Source organism: Neovison vison, chromosome 11 (assembly GCF_020171115.1).
Source record: "Neovison vison isolate M4711 chromosome 11, ASM_NN_V1, whole genome shotgun sequence".
Lineage (NCBI taxonomy): Eukaryota > Metazoa > Chordata > Mammalia > Carnivora > Mustelidae > Neogale > Neogale vison.
In genome coordinates, this window is record NC_058101.1 from 52,914,540 (window position 1) to 52,934,339 (window position 19,800).

The 19,800-nt window shown below is 37.4% G+C and overlaps 1 pseudogene; it reads right to left on the reverse strand.

Annotated features, from left to right (window-relative positions):
- The window catches only part of LOC122890221, a 58,037-nt pseudogene extending 43,679 nt beyond the window's left edge, over window positions 1–14,358 (reverse strand).
- Between the last annotated feature and the right edge of the window lie 5,442 nt (window positions 14,359–19,800).

Genomic DNA, 19,800 nt, shown 5'->3' on the forward strand with positions numbered 1-19,800 from the left:
GGGCTCCATCCCAGGCCTGAGTTCATGACCTGAGCCAAAGTCAGCTACTTACTGGACTGAGCCATCCAGTTGCCCCTATTATTCCCATTTTAAGGATAAGGAAATGAAGACGTACAGAAGACAAACAGCTTGTGCATTTTCATGTACTCTATCCAGGCTAGTCTTCTGCTGAGAGATGAGTCAGGAGGCAAGTGAAGCCCACAGGATTCTTTCCCAGAATATCTCACAAAGGCCACAGATGCTGCATCCGATTATATTTAATCTACTGCAAATAAAAGAACCTCAAGTAGAGGTCCTCATTATTCATGCAGGAAACTCCTGACTGTAAACTTTGTCTCTGAAATAGGGATGGTTATGATGTTATGCCAGAATTTTTTAATACTTCCTGGCATTCTGCATCCTTTTCTTGGACAGAGAAGTATGAGTTTGTCTTTCAATCTGTCTCCATCTGTAATATACTAGTCAGGATTCCTTGACATGTGTGTGTGATGCTGTTTCTTTGTTTCACTGCTGATTAAAATGTCCTACACCTTTACTGTCTCTGGTTCTTTTGTCTGGCTTCTTGAGAAAGCACCTTAGGGTTTGAAGCTGGCATTTAAGCTGTCATATTTCATAAGTAAAATAGGTTTTGTCATGCAATGCTATTTTGCAAGCATGTTCTCCTATCTTGAATTATTACTTGAAAATAAAATCCCTGTACTAATTAACTAATCTTACCCTATTGACAGACCAAGGCTTGTGACTTTCTTTTTTACTGCTTAAATAACAATACAATGCACATACTTACAGATATACTTAACTTGCATTTTTAATTTTTACTTATATTAGCATCCTAGAAATGAGATTACTGCATTAAAAGGTATAAATCCTTTGATTTAAATAATGTTAAATTTCTTTTCAGAATTTCTTTTTTCTTAATCTGAATTTATTTTTGCTGTCAATATATAAAAATTTTGATGAAAATTTACTATGATAAATATGTCAATTTGATATATTCTAATGTTATATTTTAAAATTTCTATTTAGTGTTTGATTTTTCTTATTGGTCTTTTAAGGTTTTTTTTTTTGATACATAAGAGTATTCACCTTTTATGTGTCATTCTTTCTTTTTCTTTTCTTTCTTTTATTTTTTTTTTAAAAAGAGAGAGAGCACATTGGAGGTACAGAGACAGAGAGAGGGAAGAGAGTCTCAAGCAAATTCCCTGCTGACCAGGGAGACTGACGTGGGTCTTGCTCTCACCATACTGAGATCGTGACTTGAGCTGAAATCAAGAGTTAGATGCTTAACCAATTGAACCACCCCGGTGCCTTTTATTTGTCCTTCTTGTGTTCAACATTTCCTGCTCTACAGTTTATCATTGGTGTGGTTTTTGATGAGAATGTCTATATCTATTTTGTTTCAAAATTCAATTTGATCCAAATTCAGTTCTTACATAGTACTGTACTTTTTGGAACATTATAACTTCACTAGGCATTTTAATATCCAGGAGGTAAATTGACACTCTTTTTTTTTTTTTTTTTTTAAAGATTCCATTTATCTACCTGACAGAGATCACAAGTAGGCAGAGAGGCAGGCAGAGAGAGAGAGAGAGAGAGAGAGAGAGAGAAGGAAGCAGGCTCCCCGCCGAGCAGAGAGCCCAATGCAGGGCTCGATCGCAGGACCCTGGGACCACGACCTGAGCCAAAGGCAGAGGCCCCAACCCACTGAGCCACCCAGGTTCCCTACATTTTTTTTTTTTTTTTAAGATTTTATTTACTTATTTTAGAGACTGAGCCCGTATGTGGAGTGGGAGAGGGGCAAAGAGTGAGGGACAGAGAGTCTTAAGCAGACTCTGTACTGAGCCCACTCAGGACGAGGATAACATTGCCAGGTAGAGTATTCCTGGTTTTAGGTTGTTTTTCTTTTCTTTATTTTATTTTATTTTATTACCTATAGTATTATTTGCTTCAGGGGTACAGGTCTGTGAATCATCAGTCTTACACAATTCACAGCATTCACCATAGCACATATCCTCCCCAATGTCCATAACCCAACCACCTTATTCTTCCCCCACCACCCCCAGCAACCCTGTGTTTGTTTCCTGAGATTAAGAGTCACTTACGGTTTGTCTCCCTCTCCGGTCCCATCTTGTTTCATTTTTTTCCCCTTCCTTCCCATTAAAAAATTAAAAAAAAGAAAAGAAAAGAAAAGAAAAAGAAATCTTGCCATTTGCCAGGACGTAGATGGAACTAGAGGGTATAATGCTAAGTGAAGTAAGTCAATCAGAGAAAGACAATTATCATATGATTTCTCTGATATGAGGAATTTGAGAGGCAGGGCGGGGGGGTCATTGGCGGAGGTGAGACCCTCTTTTTCTTAATCAAATAATTCAGAATAGTTCTCTACATTTTAAACTCTCAGATAAACTTCAAATTATTATTTGGAAAACTATAATATAACCAAATTGGGATTTAGATGTTAATATACTTATAAGTAGGTGTACCATATCATTAGTAAAATAAAAAAGAAGTGGGCACAATCCTTGTGTCCATTAGTAGGGGTATTAATTAATGCATGAATTAATGAATAAATAGATTCAATAATGAATTCAATAGGGGAAAAGGAATAGGAGACTATTAATTAATGCATAAGGAAAATTTTTAAAGAGATACACTAAAAGTAATGAGTTTGAGGTTTTTATAGATCAGTGAAGAAAGGTCTTATTACGGCAGATGGATTATATTGGTAGAGTGTAACGGGAAGAATAGGAACTACCTGTAGATTTTCTTGAAAGTTTTGGTTTGATTTGAAGAATATGGAAAGCCATTAAGGACTTTGAACAAGTGAATGGTGTGTTAAAATTAACATTTAATATTGATAAGAGTTAACTTTGATTGTGTCCTTGTTATACACCAACAACTCCTCCAACTACTGTAACTGTCCATTTAACCTCCACAACAACTCTCTGTGGCCACTATTCCTCTTACCCATTCTCTGTGTGGGGAGATGGAGATACAGTGGGATGAAGTAACTTTTTCAAGGTTGCATAGCTACAAACTGGCAACAGGGCTGCAGAGTTCATATCCTTGCCTGCTAATTTATACCTGCAACAATGCATACTCATTATTTTCTTTTCTATCACGTCCTACCAAAACCAAACAATAACAACAAAAACCAAATAAATGAATCTATTACAAGAAGGTTTTGTCAAAAAGTGTTTTTCAAGATCATTTCCCCTTCCCCCAAAATAAATAATAAAAAAAATCCCTATAATCTAGAGAGCAGAGAAAGCCTAGGTATTAAAGCTCATTTGAGAAACCATCAATACCATGGAAATTTTCATTTTCATAGCTCTTAAAAAAAAAAAAAAGAAGGGAGAGCAAATCCATACTGTCTGATTCTGCAGGATGCAGAGGGCTTTCCAACACTGTCCTCAGTGCTCCACTGAAACCATTTCATGCTTGTCTTTATGCAGTTGCTCTTATTTCTTAGAGAACAAGTATAAACCTATAAATAAAGTTCTAAGAACAAGGCTTATAGAATCTTGTAAGTGGTCCTTCTGAAAGTTTTGCCTTGTCATGACCACTTCTGAGAGAGGCTTTACTTTTTTATATTCTATATAATTTATAGTATTATTATTTAAACATGCTGGCTCTTTTGTTAGCAAAATCTCTCAAAAGGCAAATAATGTTCTGAAAATGTGTTGACTTAAAGAAATTTCCAGGGTGCCTGGGTGGCTCAGTGTGTTAAGCCTCTGCCTTAGGCTCAGGTCATGATCCTGGGGTCCTGGGGTCGAGCCCCGCATCAGGCTCTCTGCTCAGCGGGGAGCATGCTTCCCCCCCCCCCCCGCCTCTCTGCCTACTTGTGATCTCTGTCTGTCAAATTAATTAAAAAAAAACAAAACAAAAAAACTTAAAAAAATAATTCCAGAGGCGGGGAGAAAAGCTTCTGTCGAAATCATTGCAAAACTCCTAATAATTGAAAAGGGGAAGCATGTTTTACTTTGTAGCAATTGGCTTCTAAATCTGTGTTTCTGTGTAACCTGTAACCCTGATCTTCATTTCAAGTAATCAGAAATGGAATAAAATTGCTAAACTCTCAATGATTAACAAGTAGCTAGTTGTCATAAACTAGCACAAATGAAATCCACTCAAGAGAGCCATATTGTATTGGCCCAATAATAAGATATGAAAATGGTATGTTCTAGAGGAATTTACAAATTCCAATAGGCATTTCTAGTCATGAAGGGGGGTGATGTGGGAAAGTTTGTGAAACTCATGTGGAGACTATAACAGACAAAAAGTCTTTAACACTGAGGGGTCCCACAGCATTTACAAAAGGGTGTCAGCATGACATTCTTAATTCCATAGGTGACACTCTTAGAATTGCTGTCAGCTTCTTTTTCAGTGCTGACCCTAACACCTCAGCATTCCCCCATTGTTTTCTCACTGCCTTCAAGATGGGCTCTTCAGGTAATTTTCCATTATCAATCTCATTCATGATCAAAATGCCCAATTGCTACCTCAACTCTGTAGATAGACTTTCCTCCTCTTTTTTCATCTTTCAAAAATCCTCAAAGCCTCTGTTGACATGAACTTGTTTGCCTAGTCAGCTATCAGTCCACCCATCCATTTGACAAATATATAGAGGCAACTATAGTGTGGAGATCACAACCTTGGAAATCATATTGCTTAGTTCTGTATCCTGGTTCTATCCTTTATTATCTCTATAAGATTGAACTGTTTATTTAGCTTCCTTGTCCTTTAGTTTCCTCACAAATAGAGTATAAAAATAATGAAAGTTCCTTCATGGAGTTGCTTTAAGAATTAAAGAGGGTAGCTTATAGCAATGGTGGTAAGTGGTTCAAGGAAGAGGTCAGTAGGGCCACAAGAGCTTAAAACAAGGATCTGACCTAGTCGTGGGAAGATGCCATGGGATGTGCCGTTTAAGAGGAAAGCCAAAAATGAGTTCATATTAACCTTTTCCAAATGGAGAGACCATGACAAACACAGGCCATGTGTTGAGAGGAACCAGGATGAGTACAAGTAGAGATGGAAGGTCAGCGAGTCTAGGGCAAAGAGAGGAAGGTAAGTCTAAAGAGATAGATGGAGGAGGACAGCAGATAAACGGCTTCATAGGACATTTATGGCAGTTGTGAGCTGCTGGTCACTATTAGTTAATGGGATGAAATATTGGCTTGCAGAGGGGCCTTCCTGGCTGATAATACATACATGAGGCTATTTTAATAAAATAATTCAGGAGAAGATAATGGGAGCCTGTGTTAGGTTAGAATTGTGGGGATGTAGATGGAGAGAAGTGGATAGATTGAAGAAATATATACGAAGTAAAATGACCAGAACTTGAACTGAGTTGCATCAGGGAAGGAGGGAGAGAGAGAGGGAGCAGCTGTGGAGCACTCAGGTGCCTGGCTTACAGCCTCAAAGGATAGAAGGTTATGGGCCTGTTTTGTGACTTGCATTTGGGGCACCCAAAAGAACAAAATCTTAAGGCATCTTTTCATTAATTCATTATTTTTGAAGACTACATGACCACATTTAAACTTTTAAGTCCAGAATCCAAGGACTTTTACCAATGCCAAATGTTTCCACTCTTGCCTTCTCTGTGGTTTCCCCCAAGTTGATCCCACCACGCCTTGGGACATTTGAATTACCGCTCTTCTTCCTCTCACCTATTCCTATTTCTTTTCTTCTTGAAATTTGTTAATAATTCATCTCAAAAAAAGAAAAAAAAGAAAAAGAAAAAAAATAATTAATCTCCTCCAAGTAGCTTTTCACAAGTAGTACATCTGACTATAATAAAAGTCTACTTTAATTTCCATCCCTATGCCTAGCACTGTGGTGCGTATTTGCAAGAAAGATTATTTATTCTTACAAATACATGCATGACGTTACAAACTCATTCTCTCCTTATTTTGTATGCATATTTTTCTCCTATCTATGTTGTATATTGTTTCAGATCAGAGATCAAGTCTCTACTTTATTTTCTATTTGTCCTTTTTTAATTTTCCCTTTCTTAGAACAATTTGCAGGATTACTGGAACAACAAAAAGAAATACTTTGTTGTCTGACCAGATTTTCCAAGCTGGGTGGGAGGAGATAGAATGCCTACTTTGTTCATTGTTTCAAAGCCACAGAAATCTTTCATCACTGTTTCATGTCCAGTTTTTCCCCTCATATCCCTCTCAATGGATAGAATTCACTCAGAAATGCCAAAACATAACAAATCAGTGTGATACAATATGGCATGAGCATGCATGTTGGGCTCAAACACGAGTCTTTATTTAGCCTCAACTGTGTGACCTTGGACATTTCACTTAGTCTCTCTGAGTCTGAAACTTCTCATTTTAAAAATGGACATATCCATATCTAATCTACATATTCATTCATAGTCTTCTTTGCCCCTTCATATGCTAGCTTCATGTTATTTCCAGATCTAAGCTAGCAACCTGCATAAATACATTCACACTCTTAACATGTATTTCCAGTTGAACTTGATGCTGTTTCTTTATGTTAGTATTTGCAGAAAGCAAAATTCTAAACAAGGTTGAACTTCAAGATGTTGAGAAACAGCACTAAAACACAATACTATTTCAAAAACTTCTATAAAGGTCAAACAAATACTTTCAATGCCAAAATATTCTAGAACTGGAAAGTGACAAATATATTAGAACACCCACAGAGAAACCTGTTTTCACTTTAGAGTAAATATTTTTTTTCTCATGAAAAGATTGGTGCATTGTATGGTAGAAAACTGCCAAAATTTAGAGGAAGTTAAGCAATATCAGAATGCGATTAAAAATAAATTAGTCATAGCTGTGATCAAGGGGCTTTCCGAACTGCATTTGAGATCAGAAAAATTAACATTAAACTGCCATTGAAAAGCAAAAATTACTTACATCATTTTAAGTAAGAAATTATATATTATATCATTTTATCATTTTAAGGAAGAAATTAAAAATTCAATGAGGAAATGAAGTAAAGTTTGGTCTTCTTCAATATGTAATTTTAGCCTATATTAGATTAACCAATCTATGAATCAGAATATTTCATACTCAGTTTACAAAATCCTCAACATTGGAAATACTGGAAAGTGTAGAATATTTTAAAGTAAATAACACCATCAAACTTTTAATGCTTTAGTGACAAGACAATAAAATGATCCAAACAAGATTTCTTTAACCTGCAAATAGTGATTTTGCCCCATGTTAATACTATACTGATACTGTTTTCCAACTGTACCCTAGAGCCCTAAGAACAACGACAAAGAACGAGAGCTGGATTTCAACTGGGAAAAACAGCAAAATTTGCTAGTTGACAAATTTCTTTGAAATACAAGAGATTTTAAAAGAGTTTCTCTTGTGGTCTTTTCTCTACATCCAGTGAAGCAGTTTTGTGCTTTTACCTGGAGATGGAAGTTGAGAGAAAGTTGGCAGGTCCTTGATCACATAGTTATGGAGAATTGTGGCTGAAAGGCCTTTGTCCATTGCCAGACTCCTCTGAAGCCACATCACCAAGAGCTGGGTCTTGGAAGGTAAATCAGTGAGCTTCCAGAGCTCCCACAGTCCCTCCAGGCAATGCCAGGGAATTGGACTGTGGAATTCAGCTCATTCTCCCTTCATCAGGCTCTGCTCCTTGCTACAGTCAGGTGCTGTCTGCACTTTTTTCAATCGTTGGGAACCCTTATGGGAAGTCACCCTCTATTGCCTGCTGCTAGAGACACTGTGGGGTTGCTGTAGGACCTCAGGGTTGATTTCCAATTGTCTCAATTTGTCTTATTCTATTGGAAACTTGTGGAATTTACTTATACAAATTGAAGCTCAGTTGACTCATCTGTTAAAATGCAAGTGATAGTGAAAGTACATAAATTACAGGCTGTTGAGGAAAGAAGATGGTTTAATGCATATGGTATGAGCTGAATGTAGTCATGCGAATGACCGACACCTACTGAGAGGTATTCTGGGAGCAGTCCCTGTTCTCTTGACCTTGTTACACAACTCCTGCCCTGCATGTACCTATATTGTGTATCATTTCACCTGGGTCTCTCAACCTAACAAAATGATCGAATCTAGGAAATTGTTCTGATTCCTTTAACTCCTTCTTGAAAACTCGTTCTCTGCTCAAATGTAACTTACCCTGCAGGGCCTCCTCAAGTCAATTGGAGAACATTTCTGCCCAGATGCCATTCCTTCAATGATCATTGCCTGCATTGTTTCTCATCAAACACTAATAAATACTTGTCTTTGTTCCACATAACTAGTAACTCAAATGCAAACAGCCTGTCTTCAGCTCTATCTTCAGGGCCAAAATATAGCAGTCAATAACATATGTTAAGTAAATAAATGACTATGATAATAGATTCATAGCTAGAAACATTGATGTGATTTCACGCTTTTGTGAAATCACATCCAAGTGTTAACTCAAACAGGTAAGAATGATTGTGCAGTTGTTACAGCTGGCTGGCTCTGTATAGGATAGTTGGAGCCTTAAAAAATTATTTCCTACAACTTGGTGATAATGGGTTGATTTCAGGCATTTGAGAACCAAATGCTTAGCAATCCTCTTCACCTTTGAGAAACAGGACAAAGGAGTAAGGTAGCTGGAACCTATAATATTTATTACAGAAGAATCTGATATTGGAGGCTGTGTTTTAATATCTGCAAGCTACTGGACTTTCTAGTACCATACTACAAAAGTGGCCCACCCACACAACTTATCACAGATGCAATCTTCCATTTTAAGATTGTAAAAGAGTCTTAATCACTTGTTCTTTTAAAGCCTATCTGAAAACATAACAGCAGCTTCTCAAAAAGTAAATATTTTATGACTGGTTCAAGAGTGAATGAATTTCACTGTTATTCTAGGTATGGAGAGATTGCATCATAACTCTAAGGACTGTATTAGATGAAGAGGGAGAAGAGGTGGTGGCTGGAGAAAGAACTAAAACAGGAGACAGGAGACTGCCTCCTCCCCCTCCTTCTCTTCCATCCTTCATGGAAATCACCAAGTATTGTTCTCCTGTTGGTAGATAACCCAGTGAAGAGGGAGAAGTTAAATGTACAAGAAGTAGAAGGATAACCAAAGGGATAGGATCTTAGATAAGACAACAGAAAAGTTGATGGGAACCTGATAATTTGAGGGCTTTCATTTGGAATGATGAAGAAACATTTCCTTCATGAAAATCGGAAGGAAGAAGAAAGGGGGGGGCGTGAGGAAAGCTAAGGAGAGTTCAGATGATCATAGGAAGAGCTTCCTTTCCAATTGCTTTTTGTTTCTAAAAGTATGAAATGTAGTTTTTGGTGGGGAATTGGGTTGGAGATGAGGTTGCTGAGGAGTGTAAGGGAAAAAGAAGATATAAAATATTGTGGGTTAGGGGAGAAAGTAAGGGTGCTGGAAAAATACGATAGGTTGCAGGGCAAATGTGAAGACTCTATTAAGAACTGGTGACTTAGGGGCGCCTGGGTGGCTCAGCAGGTTAAAGCCTCTGCCTTCGGCTCAGGTCATGATCTCAGGGTCCTGGGATTGAATCGGGCTCTCTGCTCAGCAGGGAGCCTGCTTCCTCCTCTCTGTCTCTGCCTGCCTTTTCACCCACTTGTGATCTCTGTCTGTCCAATAAATAAATAAAATATTTAAAAAAATTAATAAAAAAAAAGAACTGGTGACTTAGCATAAGGTCCCACATACCCAGAAAATTAAAAGTTGGCTGTTCTCTAATTTCATTGGTAATTATATCTATTTAAGCATTGATAACCAGCTTTGATTTTAACAGAAACTTGCAACCATTCTTTGAGCAGACCAAGTCAAGAGGAAAAGGGAGAGAAACTCAGGAGTATACTAGCACCAGTTTTAACTTACACTGATTTCAGGATACAACTAGAGAAAGATTCCAGGGTTTCTGTAAGATGTCTAAAAACTTTTAAGGAAAATATTAAACTTTTTGATGCCTAAAAAATTAAATAAAATACAATAAAAAAGAATTGGAAGCATGAATTTAAAATGTAGCTTACTTCTGTGGCTTATAAGAAGTTGTCATCATCTACAAAACCTTTCCCATTGCTGCAGATGCAGGCTAGGCAGAGGGATGTTTTTTTGCCCCAGAATGGAGGAATTCACTAGCAACTGCTGTGGGCATTTTGCAGTATCCTGGGATTGCTGGACCTACAGGATAAACAAAAGGGAACAGCTGAAGCTATGTTCATTGACTCTTCTTCCTCTACCCTAATTCAGGATTACATACTCTCTATCCATATTATTAGGTAGGTCTTCAGATTTCAGAGTAAAATGTCTCCATTCTAGCTGAAATAAAATCATTAAATGGCTTTCCACTGCACTCACAACAAAGATACACACAATCTGCCTTATGGTCCTGGCTCCTGCCTCCCTCTCCACTCTCAGCTCATACCACCCGCTTCTCATTACCATGGTGGCCTTTTCTCAGAGCCCTGAAAAAGCGACCATTCTCTGGTAGCCTCAGGACCTTTGTCCTGTTGTATCGCCCAGAGGTTTCCAGAGAAATAGAACTAAAATATGTGTGTGTGTATGTACATATGAAGAGAGAGAGAGAGAGAGAGGGCACTTTGTTTGAAAGAATTGGCTTGCAAGATTGTGGGGTTTGGAAAGTGCAATCTGCAAGACATGCCAGCAGGCTGGAGACCCATGCAAGAGTTCATGTTGCAACCTCTGCTGGGAAGGCCTTGTGGAGGCAGTATTCCTCCTCAAGAGACTTTAGTCTATTCTCTGAAGCCTTCAACCAAGTGGATGAGGCCTAACCACATTGTAAGATAATTTACTTGACTCACAGTTCACTCATTTAAATGTGAATCTCATCTAGAAATGCATTTACAGTCACATCTAGACTTGTGTTTGACCAAAAACTGGGTTCTATGGCCTAGCCATGTCAACCCATGCAGTTAATCCATCACTCCTATGACATCACTTCTGCTCACAATGCATTTTCACTCCTCTTGACTGACTAAACTGTCACTTCTCTGGCCTTCTACTTCTTCTTCTTCTTCTTTTTTTTTTTTTTTTTTTTTTTTTTAAGATTTTATTTATTTATTTGAGAGAGAGAGAGAGAGTGCACAAGTGGGGGAGCAGCAGGCAGAGGGAGAAGCAGGCTTCCTGGTGAGCAAGGAACCTGATGCGGGGCTCAATCCCAGGACCCTGGGATCATGACCTGAGCCAAAGGCAAACACTTAACCAAATGAGCCAACCAGGCATCATTTCTCTGACCTTCTTGACTACCCCTTCCTAAGACTGGGCCATATCTTTCTTTTATATGCTAATAGAGAGCCGCATATTTCTTCAGCACAGGCATGATTTAATTCATAATCATTTATTTGATTCATTTTTGGCTCTATTGTCTCATGAAGATAGAAGCCACATATAATTGTTCACCACTACATTCACTGGTCTCAGGTACCGTCTTGCACAAACTCTATACTTAATCAAATCCAATGAGTACAGGACATCTCCATATGTCTACTGAGTAGGATTTATAATGTATTCATAACCAACTTATTTTAAATGTTTCATCCATAATAATTATAAAGAACAGACTAAGAACATTCATCAGGTGCTTGCACATTCTGGACACCCATTATTGACTTAGTCTATCAGACATGTCTTTTGAATCATCTCAAACTTCTCAGTCTCATTGTCTCCAAGGAGGCTCTTGGTCACACCTTCTACTCCAGTCCTGGTCCTTGTAAAACCAATGTCTCTGCAGCAAAGTGGGCTGCACTTACCTCATGCCTGCTTGTTCCATTTCTCCCCTCGAGCCCTGGGGATCCTTTCTCTGGGGCTGCTGAGATCGAACTCTTTCAAGACCCACATAGCTCCCATAATTGCCTAGTCTGAAAATGTGGAGGAGATAAAGTGCTGAAGAAAAAAACTTGGACCAACAGAAGGAGACAAAAGATAAAGACTTTCTCCCTTCCCCAACCCACTCTTTATATAATGTCCTGAGATATAATAGTTCACAAGATGGTCCCATGAGACTGAGCAGTCACACAACATGATGCCTGGGACTGGCCAGAAGTCAGGGACATACTCCCTCCATTTCTGCATTCTCTTTTCTTCCTTCAGTACCCTTGTCCTTCATCCTGGCTTCCCTGGCATTGAACACCTCAGTATAACTTTAACACATAAAGATTTTGCCCTAGGTTCTCTTTCTTAAACCACTGGGACTTAGACATCCTTTTCGTCTTCACAACAGGAGGAGAAGATCAAGTTCGTGTTTTAAATGCTCATCCTCAGGGCGCCAGGGTGGCTCAGTTGGTTAAGTCTGCCTTTGGCTTGGGTCATAATCCCAGGGTCCTAGGATTGATCCCCCCATCGGACTCCCTGCTCAGCGAGGAACCTGCTTCTCCCTCTGCCTCTGCCTGCCGATCCCCCTACTTGTTCTCTCTCTCTCTGTGTGCCAAATAAATAAATAAATAAGTCTTCTCAAAAATAAATAAATGCCCATCTTGGAGCAGTGTGCTAACAGATAAGAGGGGGAAAAGAGAGGAAGTGGGAGAACTTACTTAGGAAGTTATGGCAATGGTCCCAGTAAAAGACGACGGAGGTACAGAAGAGAATGCCAGCTGCAGAAATGGAAAAAAGTCAACAAGTCTGAGATCTAGCTTCCTCTCCCCTCATAGTCCTTTTCATGTGCATTTCCATTATTTATTTACACACTTGCCTATTTGACTATGAATGCTCTATCTGTAGAATTGCTGGCATGCTTCAGAAACAGTGTATTTCTGTTGTATGAATGAAATAGAATGACAATTCCAGATATTCAGGAACTCATACCAATAGGTGGTTCAGAAGGTTAGAGTGGACTAATCCTAGAAGGGAAATATGTATCTAATATCTAATACATTATATATATATATATATAATATTAGGTAATAATACCTATATACATATATATTTGTAAATAGGATGCTTTGAGAGGGAAAGGGGCTGCCATTCGTTGTTTGCTAGAACAATAAGAAGAATAAATCGGGACTGTCACAGGCAAAATTTGGATCTATGTTCCTACTAAGTATGCATATAACTTTCTGTGAATTTTCAAAGTATAGCAGTCCCGTAACTCTATTTACTAAAGTATAGTTCTAACAGAAGCTGTGCTTGGCAAGAGTTTATTAGCTATTAGTTTTCATCGCTGAATATAAAACACGAGATTTTTATTAAAGTATTAACCATTAGAAGAAGAAAACATAGACATAATCAGGAGAGAAACACCTTTTAAGCCCTCCTGGCCGAACTTAGCAATTTTGAAAGAGTGGAGACTAGCTTTTAATAGCTCTGGAGTCAGGGCAACTATGACTTTTAAATCCCTTGCTCCATTTACTTTTCACTTAACCATTTAAGGCTTAATTTCTGTGTCATGAAAACTTGTGTAATAATATTCTAATTGTTATAATACTTTGGCTGTGACAGGAAATTTACTCTTGAATGAAGCCAAAGTAACAACAGCAACAGGATTTATTGATTCATTTATTCCTTCATTCAACAAGCAGTTGCTGAGTGTGTACTATGCAGTAGGCATGTTCTTGACACTAGGACACAACAGTGAAGAAACAGGCAAATCTACTGCTTGTGTGACACTAAGACACTTGCAGAGAAGTTGGAGAAATGACACAAGAGAACCAGCTATCTGGGGTGCCTGACTGGTTCTGTCCATAGAATATGTGGTTTTAATCTTTGAGTTGTGAGTTCAAGCCCCATGTTTGGTGTAGAGATTGCTTAATAAATAAACTTAAAAAAAAAACCCCAAAAACAACAAGCCAGCTATCATATATAGTGGCAGATTGGTTGAATTCTGTGAGGAAAAAGGCAGATGAAAGGTGAAGAGAATGGCAGGTAGGACTTCTCTGAGGAGTTGATATTTGAGTAGAGGCCAGAAGAAAGTGAAGGGGAGAGTGATGAGAATAGCCTGAAGTCTTGGGGGGTTGCATTTTATACAGAGGGAAGAGCAAATGCAGTGGACTTAGTGAGAGTCAGTTTGGCATCTTCAAAGCAAGTCAGGAGCTGCAGAGGAGTGAGCAATGTTGGCGGGGGGACGGGGGGGTGGACAGATGACCATGAAAACAAATTGAGAAGTCCTGGAGCAGTAAGGGCCCAAGAAAGACTCGGTTCAGAGCTCAAGTTTAAGTTTGATGTTGCTCAAACTTGGTTTTTTCTCCATCTCTCGGCTTTACTTCCTCGTGTCTGGTTCCATTGTTGTGCAAGCTTCCTCCTCAGCACGTCCAGATATGTCTGCAGTTCCAGGCATCCTGAATTCATTGGGAAGAGGATCACCTTCTTCCTAGGAGCTCCTGAAGAACTCCTAGATTCTCTGCAATTTGGCCAACTTATATCGACAGCCATCCCTACAAAAATCACAGGGCAAGCATTTGGTTCTATGGTTTTAATTTGGCCATGCAACCTGCGCTTCTGGGTCTAAGAGTAAGAGTAGGGCAGGGAGGCACAAGCATAAGAGAGCAGAATGCTCAAATAAATACCCAGAGCTATTCTTGGCATAGAGTTGAACGATGCTGAATGAAAAAAAAAAAAAAAAAGAAAAAAAAAACCCATATTAACGTCTATCACCACCACCACCACCATCCTAATTATTATCATCCTCATCATCACCATCATCATTGTTACTATTACCAATAATGGGAGAATGGCATCATAATTAAGTTGTATACCACATCCTTCTGTATTTATTTTTAATTTAGATTAACAATTTAGCAAATTTCATGTAGTTCTTTTTAAAATATGAGTTAAGGGGGTATCTGGGTGGCTCAGTGGGTTAAGCCTCTGCCTTTGGCTCAGGTCATGATCCCGGGGTCCTGGGATAGAGCCCTGCATCGAGCTTTCTGCTCAGCAGGGAGCCTGCTTCCAACCACCTCTCTCCCTGCCTCTCTGCCTACTTGTGATCTCTTTCTCTCTCAATCTGTCAAATAAATAAATAAATAATATTAAATAAATAAATAAATAAAATATGAGTTTTCACAATGAATTTTTTTTAAAGATTTTATTTATTTATTTGACAGAGAGATAGAGAGCACAAGTAAGCAGAGCAGCAGGCAGAGGGAGAGAGAGAAGCAGGCTCTCGGCTAAGCAGGGAGCCCGATGTGGGGCTTGATCCCAGGACACTGGAATCGTGACATGAGCCAAAGGCAGCCACTTAAACAACTGAGCCTCCCAGGCACCCCCACAACAAATTTTTTTTTTGATAGCTTTTAATCTTTTTAAAGTTCCAGAGTAAAGAATCCTATCACTTTTTGCCAACTAGGACAAGATGATTCCACCCAATGACTGCAGATGGAATTCTGGGGGCCATATTTGGCAAATTTCAACAGATTCACTGATTACAGAGGAAACAGCCAGGCTGATCTTACCTTTGTAAAATGTGTGATCTATTATAGGGGCACATGTGTGGTTTAGTTGGTTAAGCTTCTGCCTTCAGCTTAGGTCATGATCCCAGAGTCCTGAGATCAAGCCCCACCATCAGGCTCTACTTGGTGGGGAGGCTGCTTTGCCCTCTCCCTCTGCCTGCCACTTGCCCTGCTTTTGCTCTCTCTCTCTCTTTCTCTCTCTCTCTGTCAAATAAGTAAATAAGCAAACAAACAAACAAACAAGTAAATAAATATTCTAGGATATAAAAGCATGAGACATATTATAGTTGCCTATGATAGAAGACTGGGAGCACAGATTCAATGTTTTTTCTCTTAAAAAGAAAAAAAAATGTATTAGGAAATTATTAATCAAGTTAACCAGATAATTATTTAATCTGTTAAATAAGTATTACTAACATTTAATTGAAGATGATAATTTGCCCTGCAGTCCTTGCATCTGGCACAGTGTTGATACTTTTACTGTGTCATTTAATTGAGAGTTTAGATAAACTATGGGGAAAATATCAAACACATGATTCTGTTATGTAAAGCCCCAAATACTGGAATAGTATTGTTTGTCAATGTACCACTCCTTAAATTATACTTTTAGATAAAGTTAGCATATTTTCAGCTTTACAATACACATGTATATATTAAGGTTTACCAACATTAAAAAATAAAACAAGTTTATTTCTCTCAAAATAGTTTTTTTTTTTTTTAAATCCTACATAAGCACATATTCTAAGCAGTGGAAATATTTAAACCATATTTGTAGTTTGGAAAATTGGCTTTTACACAATGGTTTGGCTCAAAAACCTCATTTTTGGATTTTGGTTTCAAAGTGGTTATTTATGCTCATACATTTACTTCTCTCTCCCTAAATATTGAAATTATATAAGGTGTCTAAAAATAAAATCATACAAGGTGTCTAAAAATAAGAATCTATCCATCAATGCATTGGAAACACAAGATTTCCATGAAAGATTGGGAACCTTTGAGAAATTATTGGAAAATACCAAGCAGAGGGAGGCCCAAATAGAGGTCTAGTAGGTAGGTGAGTGAGTAGGTTTTCTCACTGAAAAACAGGAAACAAAAATCTAACCTTGGAATGATCATGACTGGAAGCAAGACTTAGCTAGTTAGAGCATCTGGAGATGAGAACTCTATGTCAAAGTTCTCACTGAAGTGACTTACCACAGCAGATTTTTCCAAACCTCTTTTGATATACAACAAACATGGAGAAAAAACAACTTCCACTTGTGGTAGTAAGGAATTGACCTACAGGCTTAGCTTCATAGTATTTTTTTCCCTTTCCATTTGAAAATGCAATTCAAAGCTAATGCTTGGCCACCTTACAGGCAAGAGAGGGCCAGAAATCAGTCACCTGCTTTATTGACTGGACAGGACCTGCTAGAAAAACAGAAACACATCCCTCCCTATGCCTGTGGCCATCTGGATCCCCAGTCTAGCACAATCAAACCCCAGAAAGTATAAACATTCTCTTCCTCTTTTGCAGGGGATGAAAACTTAAACACAATCTCTGAAAATAAACACAAGTCAAATTACTAGGCAAACATAGACCTTCTGTTTAAGAATATGCAGACAAAGAAAAATCACCAGGTATGTGAGAAGACTCAGTAGTCCAAAAGAAAATAGTGCTGAAAAATCCATACAAATGCAAACCAGTGAAATGGACTTACTTCATGAAACAGGAAAAAACAAAACAAAACAAAATGAAACCCAAAAAGGTCTTCTATCTTTTGTTCACAAAAATATTTGAGAAACACTGTATGTCTCAACATGGAACAATCTGAGATTAAGAATGCTTGTTTCTGAGGAAAATCATCATTACTAAAATTTTTAAAACAGGCAAATGAAGAAGTATACTATAAGTGATAATTTCAATTAATGGTTTAGAAAATAAATAAATTCTCACAGAAGTGAATAAGGTTGAAAAGGGAGGAAAGATAAATTGCTGAGGGTGAAGTTCTAATAAAGCCAATATATTTATAATATAAATGTCAGAGAGTAACTGGAAAAGAAAGAAAAATCAAAGATATAATAGAAGAAACTTCTTCAAGGTAGGAAGACTATAATCTTAACATTTGAAGGAACTGCTTGATTCTAAATAAATTAATTAAAAAAAGAAAAACATATATGCACCTATGTTTTATTTATTTTTTTATATAATGTCAAAGATAAATGACAATTTCAACAAATATCCATTGTGGAAAAGAGGAAGTCAAGTTAATACTTTCACAGAGAAAAATCTGGGTAATTCTTTTCTAAGAAAAGGAAGGTAACAGTGAAGTAATGTTGACAAAGATTTTAGGAAAAAAATGTTTTTAATCCCAACATTTCATATATTCATAAAAGATAATGCTCAATTATGTGACCAGAATTTGTATGTATCTTCAAACTTCCATTTAACTCTTCAATTTTAGTCAGGCACAATTCTCAGTTTTCCTTGCTCTTGTTTGACTATTTCCTTCCTATTGGCCCAATCATATATAAGAGGAACTGGGTAAACTTCCATTTTCTCCTCTCTCTCTTCCTCCATTCTTCTGCTTAGAAAATGGATCTGATGGTTGACACTTTGGCAGCCATCTTGGATCATGGGTATGATGAATGCTCCCAGGATGGCGGAGCATAAAATCAGCAACACCAACAAAATTCATAGAGGTTCCAGGTCAGGTCTTGATACTGAGGCACCTTTTATGTGAGAGGAAAAAGAACTTTAATGTGTTTAAAGCCATTGTTACTTTTTCTCTTAGAAAAACCTTAGTCAAACCGGATCTTAATCATATGACACACAAACAGGAAAACAAACACCACACACTTGTAAGGATTCATAAAATAAGAATCTGAGTATCTTTCCTGAGGGGGGAAAAATATTTAGAAAATTATTCTTGGCCTTCTGAGAAACGAGTATAAATAATGAGCTCAAATAAGGGCGAAATCAGTCATAAGAGAAGTGGCCAGAGGCACATTAAAACTTGAGAGTTGATTGCCAAACAACTATTAAAGTGGATATAATGCAGATGTTACGTGTGTAATATGACAAATAAATTAATACTAGTAATCTGGTTGTTAAAGTCAAGATTGTTCTGCAAAATGTGGAAATTATGGATTGTGGAGTAGAGGAAATACAGCACACATGCTGTTCCTTTGATGAGCCAGGATCCGTGATTCATTCTAAAACAAATCATTACATTGGAAGAGAGGCAGAAATTCACATTTTACGATACATAGACATCTACTACCAGAATAAGAAAAAGTCAAGTTTTTATGCCATTGCAGACAACAGAAACCAACAGAGACATTGGAGTTAAGCAAAGACTGTGAAAAGAAAAGATGGAACAGCCAGGCAGCAGAAAGAGCCAGAAGTTTATTACAAGGGGTAGAAGTAAGACTTCCTTAGACAGAACAATCTGGAGTGCAAGTGAGACAAATGCGACTCTAAGTTCACAAACACAGTTAAGATTTGTTTAAGCCAAAGTGTAGAATTTACTGCCTCATGTTTTTGAAAAGCCCAGCAGTCCAGAAATCCCCGGTGCCGATTTTCAAATGAGGAGTCCCTTATCCTTCATCTGTTCTGGCCTCTCTGTGGAATTTATAAACTCCTTTAACAAAAGCTGAAGTGTCTGGGCTGGGTAAAAACAAAACAAAACAAAAACACACAAAAATACCACAAAAAAACCCAAAAAACATTCAAGTATTTGTTAGATATCTGACAAGCAAACTATAATAATGAAATGGTTTTTAGAAGGAGCAGGCAAATACATATTGGATACATTTAAATTAAATTTAAAAAAGACTAGCATTACATATTAAAGAAAACTGAATTTAGATAAACTATAAAATGGCTAAATATTAGTTTTAAATATTTATATAACAAATAACATAGTTTGTGATTATAAAACAAGTTAAAACCAATGACAAATTTTGACAAAACTTCAATTTTAGTAAGAAACTTTGAAGTTTCTCTCTAGGTCTTTGACAGATAGAATAGGCAAAGTATAAATTGAAAAACTGAATCTAAGAATTCATAAATTTGACTTGGTATATCACCACTATCTAGAAAGCACAGATTACTAATATATATGCAAGCATGTGTGTGTTTTAAACATTTACACAGAAAATTAGATTTTAGATTTTTATAATAAAACACCAAATAACAAATCATATGCTCCATGTTGTTTGTCCTGAAGTACAATAAAATTAGAGACTAATAAAGCATAAACACATTTACACTCTCACAAATAATCCATCTGAAAACAAAATAAGATTTTCCTAAAGAGATTTTTTAAATCAAAGGGAAAATAAACATTTCCTATGTCTGTATATACATAAAAATACATACATGTTTGTATACATATATGTTAAAATATTAAGTTACATTGCAATGGTTATCATACTACTATAT